Raw genomic sequence first — 6,553 nt, 5'->3', positions numbered from 1 at the left:
TAATTCTGAATTTATTCTGTTCCATTGATCTATTTGTTTTTCTTACTGTAGGTATAGTGATTTTGATTACTGTAGCTTAATAATAACTCTTGAATCATGTAGTCCTAGTCCTTCAACTTTGTACTTCTTTTTCAGTGTTTTGGATATTTTAGATCATTTGTCTATCTGTATGAATTTTAGAATCAACATCTCACTTTCTGCCAAAAAAAAAACAACCCTGGTGGGATTTTACCCAAGGTTTTATTGAACCTATTGATTAAATTGGGGAAGCTGATATCTTACATTTATTCAGTCTTTCAACTATAAACATGGTACATCCGTCATTTATTTAGCTTTTCTTTCATTTCTCTCAGCAATGTTTCATAGATTTTGGCACACAATTCTGCAGTTTTGCTGCATTTACCTATAAAATTTCATTGTTTCTGTTGTAAATCCTATTTCATAAACTGTCTTTTATAATCATGTATTGTTAATGATTAGAAATACAAATTATTTTTGAATATTGATCTTATATCCAGAAACCATGTTAAATGTATGTATTAGTCCTAATTTCTATTTATGGATTCTTTCAGGGTTGTTACATGGACAATCATGTTATTTATAGAGTTTTATTTCTTCCTCTCCCATTAAATATCTTTTATTCCTCTTCCAAATCTTTGTTCTTCATACTGAATTTTGTGCCTTTAATTATTTGTTGATATGAATCTAATATCTGGTTTTAGTCTACTCAGGAATTGGCTGAAGTATAAAACCTCACTCTTGAGTTTGTATACATTTTCCTTTGAAAGACACCCAGATTTTCTTGGCATCAGTTTCTTGAAGTGAATTAGCTGGTTTCCTGGGTAATTGGACTTAACTACTAGGTGGATCATTAAATTTACCATTATGTGGTCAACAACATAACAGACCAGAGAACCATAAATGTAAAATCCCCTTTTATATTATCCCTATGATAAAATGGAGTTTCCTATATTTACTGAAACAATACTCAGGACCTTCCATAGGAACAAGCTTTTTAACCAAACATTTACAGAAATAAAACACTGAAAAGTACACAGTGTGTATTTGGAGTGAGTACACAGTGTGTATTTGGAAGCTGTTTCACTGACACAGATCTTACAAGTAAGAAATATTACTTCTCTTTTGCTTTAGATCTAGCTAAGCACCTCAGTACTATAAATGACATTGTCTGGTTGCCAGATCATTAGTGAGCTCAAAATGTTATCACATTATTTGACAACTTCTTTTTGTTTTGTTTTGTTTTGTGTGTGGTTATTTTTTTTTTGTGGAGTTTTGTTTTGGTTTGTTTGGCTGTTTGGTTGGTTGGTTGGATGGTTGGATTTTGGGTTGTTGTTGTTGTTGTTGTTTTTGATACAGGGTCTTTCTATGTAGATTAGGCCTTGAACTCAGGCTGGTCATAGATTTTGGCATACAATTCTTCAGTTTTGCTGCATATACCCATAAAATTTCATTGTTTCTGTTGTAAATCCTATTTCATAAACTGTCCTTTATAATCATGTATTGTTAATGATTAGAAATACAGATTATTTTTGAATATTGATCTGATATCCAGAAACTCAGGGCAAACTTCCTACCTCAGCCTGCTGAGCATTGAGATTACAGGCATGCGCCATCACTCACAGCCATTTGACAACTTCTCAAGGTATATTTTAGTAGAAAATGGAGCATTAGGAGATCCCCAATGATTGAGACTGGATTTGCAGTACATGAGCCTACTGGGTACTGTCTACAAACTGGGCAGAGGCTTGATACCTTGGTAATGATGTCATACATTACCTGGAGTTCATTTTAGAAAGTAACTTTCCCTTTCTAGATAAAGAAATTTTTAGATAACTTAACTAAATAAACAGAAACCTGGAGCTCAATTTAAGAACCAAACCTATCTACTGAAGGAGAATTCTAGACTCTTTTCAGTTCTGAATTCTCTCCAGGAGATGGATTATAAAAGGCCCAGAAATTTTACATTTTGCATTTCAGAAAATAGCAGAAGTGTGAGACAATGCCATCTGGGCTATTGAACTCCTTTCCTGGGAGGTTCATAAAATTGGACAGGCAGTGTTTCAGAATAGAGTCACATGGGTGTAATATTGGCTTTACAAAGGGTAACATATGCTGCTTTAAGGGAAGAATGTTGTGCTTACATACCTAAAGACATCTCTGGAATATTTAATATTATTAAAATTATTGGGGAGGCAAACAGATATTTCTGTGGTATCTACAGACAGGGGATTGGATCTATCCTCTGGGTTGAATTTTGGCACTCTTAATTCCTGATGAGAAGTTAAGCCTCAAACTTGTGATAACCCTCAGTCAGCATTTTTGAGTGAGGTAGTGTTCAGATGTGTTGTCTCTAGTGTGTTCAATGCTGCTACATATCCACTATGCATTCAAATGATTCAACAAATGATCTTACTAAAATAAAGCAAAATCACCAACAGAAAACCACCATAAATCCATGATATTTGTGACACAGAAAAACCAAAATGGTACCACTCACAAATCTGATTCATTAAGACATCCCAAATAGTGTGGAAGGTATGAAATGATATGCACCAAGACATGAATGGTCTATCCTTGACCTTAGTCTAACAATGACCACAAGGGGAAAATGCTGACAGCAGGAACCATCTACATGCACCCAGCTTGTTAACCACAATGTTGCAACTTTACTATTCTGCCGTGTTTACTCAAGTAATTTGCCCACCGGCTTCTTCAGTTTTATCTCACAATTTCAGGAAGAAAACATGACCCTGGAAGAAAACATGGGAAGAAAACATGACCCAGGAAGAAAAACCACGCCCCTGGAAGAAAACATGACCCAGGAAGAAAACATGACCCAGGAAGAAAACATGACCCTGGAAGAAAACATGACCCAGGAAGAAAACTGACCCTGGAAGAAAACATGGGAAATGACTTTTATTTTGTTTCAGGAATTTCATGAAGAAAAATCTCACACAGAGGAATTCAAATTCATCAAATTTTCAAGATAGTATCAAATAACTGTGAGCTCTCCAAATGTCCTTGAAACCCCTGAGGGAAAATCTTCACCTTTCTGTGTCTAGCAATGTGAAGAAGGTTCTGGTCCAGTCACCAACCCCCAATGAAAGATCCACTTTAACCCAAACTTTACAAGCTCTTGCCCTCCCCCGTTGGCAATAGCATGAAGACTCAATCATGAAGTCCTCTCCCTTATTATGGTAAAGCAATACAAAATTTCATCTTACTGAAAGGTTATTGGTCAATATTTTGGGGATACTCATAACATTATATTTGATTGTAATTTTTCTCTTCCACTAATTGTATGCTCTGGGAGAACAGAGATCAAACTTTGCTTGTTTATCATGGAATCTGCATTACCTGGAACAGACCTGACAGTTCTGACTGCTCATTAAACATTTGTAAAATAGAGGAATTAAAACTGAAAGTGTTAGAGGAGCTGATGAAATTATCTACAGAAGACAAATTATAAAGATGGAGAAAAAAAGCCAGCAAGATGGAATCTTCATGTTTGAAGTGTTTCAGTATGGAAATGTATGAATTACTTAATTTTTAATAAGATCTCATTATGGAATTAAACTTTGTATTACTGTACACATTCTTCATTTATATGCTTATATTTCTGTACATGGGAATTAATGGGAATTTTGTAGAATATTTACTATGCTTAACCTTTACCTTCTCTGCTGAAGAACTTAATTTCCTTGCAAAATATGATTTCATCATGTCGAATTTTACCTAAAACATAAGCATATTAAAGTACAATCTTTTTAGTTTTTTCCACATTTTAGTAGTAAAATATTCTATCTTTTGTAAAATGTTCATGAAGATGATGGCAGAAATTTGTTTTCTTTTTAATGTCCTTAATTGGTATTATAGATTGAATTATGTTCCCCTCAAAATAAAACATTAAAATCTTGTTTAGTTATTAGGTTAAAATGAGACCATCATAGTAGATCCTAGTGCAGTATGACATGTGTCCTTGTAAATAGCTGGCAATGTGGACAGAGATATGCACATAAGAAAGTCCTATTTGAAGATGAAGGGAGAGGATATGGAGACAATCCACAGGCCAATATTGGCAGCAAACCACCACAAATTAGAAGACAATCATAGCACAAATACTGTACCTCCTCAAGTTCCTCTAAAGGAACCAACACTACCAACACGTGCTTCTCAGACTTCTAGCCTCCAAAATGAAATAATATGAAATAATACATGCTGTTGTTTAAGCCATCCAGTTTGTTGTGCTTTGTTACTGCAGCCAGGCAGTCATACACATGGCCCCAAAAAAGTGTTAGTTCCAAAATCTGAGGATTTTCTTTTTTCCTTTATGTTATATTTACTAATCCTTTAAAATCTTAAGCCTAGAAATTATTGTTGAGATATTATCTAATTCTCTAGCTCTTAAACTTTTTGGATTTCTTTATACTCTTAAAAATTGTAGGACCCAAAAGTTTTCCTTTATGTGGCTTACATCTATTGCTATTTATCTTACTACAAGTTAAAACTTAAAAAAATTTAAATGGATACTTAGTCCTTCTATTTCATGTCAATACACTTTAATTTAAAAAAGATTGGTGAGCAGGAGCTGAGCTCAACCCCAGAGAGCTTTGGGGACCTCAGTGACTGTGCCCCCATTCCTCCACCACCAGTGTGGGAGCCAGGCTGGGCCCCAGACAGCTTTGGGAACCTCATCTGGGAGCCAAGCTGAAGCCTGGACAGCTTCAGGAACTGTGGTGAGCCATCCCTGCCCTACCCACACTGGCATGGGAGCCAGGCCGAGCCCCAGACAGCTTCAGGGCTCTCAGTGACCATGTCCCCACCTCTCCCTCACCAGCATGGGAGCCAGGCTGGGCCCCCAACAGCTTTGGGAACCTCAGTGACCACATCTGACCCTCTGCATCTCCCAGGAGCCGGGCTGAGTCCCAGACAGCTAAGGGAGCCAGCTGATTCCTGCACAGCTTTGGGAAACTCTGTGAGTCACCCCCACCCATCCCCTACTGGCATGGGAGCCAATGGAGCCCTGGAAAGCTTCAAGAGTATCACCCCACCCCCACACACCATTGGGGAAGAGATGCTGAGTACCAGGGACTTTGGGGTCCTTGCCCTGCCACTCCCACACCATCATGGGATTGAAGCTGAGCAATAGGGAACCTCCAGATCTTCAAAAAGGACAAAAGAAAGGAGCAAAATGCAACCTCATTTTGATCTCTACCTCACCCAGAACAAGTCCAGGAGACCTAGACACAGAAGAGCTTGGAAATCACACACCAGAAATTTCTGAAATGATACTAACTGAAGCAAAGAAACAACTCCATCAGGCCATGGAAGGCATCAGATCAGAAATAATCTCTAAGGTAAAAAAAGAAATGACAACAATAATGAAAGAATTGCTCAGCACCTCTAAAGAAGATGAAGATTAAAAAAAAAATAGAACACAGAAAAATGATGGAAATCTTGGATGAACAATATAGGAAAGAATTAGAATGCATGAAACTGAGTCAAACAGATATTTAAGAAATTAAAAAATCCACTGAAAGCTGGCAAAACCACTTGAATGAAGCTGAAGATAGACTTTTAGACCTTGAAGACAGCATTGCAGCTAACGATCCTGAAAGGAAAGATCTCTTAAAAATTACAAAGAACCAGGAAATAATAATTCAACAGCTGTAAGATGATGCAAGGAAAAACCATGTAAGATTAATAGGTGTCAATGAAACAGCAGGAGGCAACACAAATAACATAAAAAGACTATTTGCAGAAGTAGTGGCAGAAAATTTCCCAAGCATGGGAAAAGAACCTGACATAGAGATAAGTATAACTTACCAACAAAGAAAAGCCCAGGTCCTGATGGATTCACAGCTGAATTCAACAAGAAATTTAGAGAAGATTTAACGTCTGTTCTTCTCAAACTCTTTAATGAAATTAGAAAGGAGCAATTCTCACTAATTCCTGGAGGCAAATATTACCCTGATACCAAAACCAGAGAAAGACCCAACCAAAAAAGAACTACAGGCCTACATTGCTAATGAATATAGATGCAAAAATCCTCAATAAAATACCATCTAATAGAATGCAGCAAATCATCAAGAAGATTATACAGCATGACCAGGAATGCAGGGATGGTTCAATATACACAAATCAATAAATGTAATACACCATATCAACAGAGTTAAAGACAAAAATCACATGATCATCTAAAATCACATGATTTCTAAATCACAGAAAAAGATTTTCATAAAGTCCAACACTCATTCATGATAAAAACCCTATAGAAAATTGGACTGGATGATCTTTACCTCAGTTTGATCAAAGCCATCTATAGCAAACCAACAGCCAACATCATAGTACATGAACAAAAACTGAAAGCTTTTACTTTAAAATCAGGGCCAAGGATGTCCACTATCAACACTCCTATTCCATACAGTGCTGGAAATATTAGTGAAGAGCAATCAGACAAGAGAGAGAGAAATAAAAGGAACAATGATTAGAAAGGAAGAAGTGAAATTATCATTATTCACAGATGACATGA

The sequence above is a fragment of the Chinchilla lanigera genome, unplaced genomic scaffold, assembly GCF_000276665.1.
Source record: "Chinchilla lanigera isolate Chin_1 unplaced genomic scaffold, ChiLan1.0 scaffold00008, whole genome shotgun sequence".
Taxonomy (NCBI): Eukaryota; Metazoa; Chordata; class Mammalia; order Rodentia; family Chinchillidae; genus Chinchilla; species Chinchilla lanigera.
Note: the sequence above shows the minus strand (reverse complement) of the source record.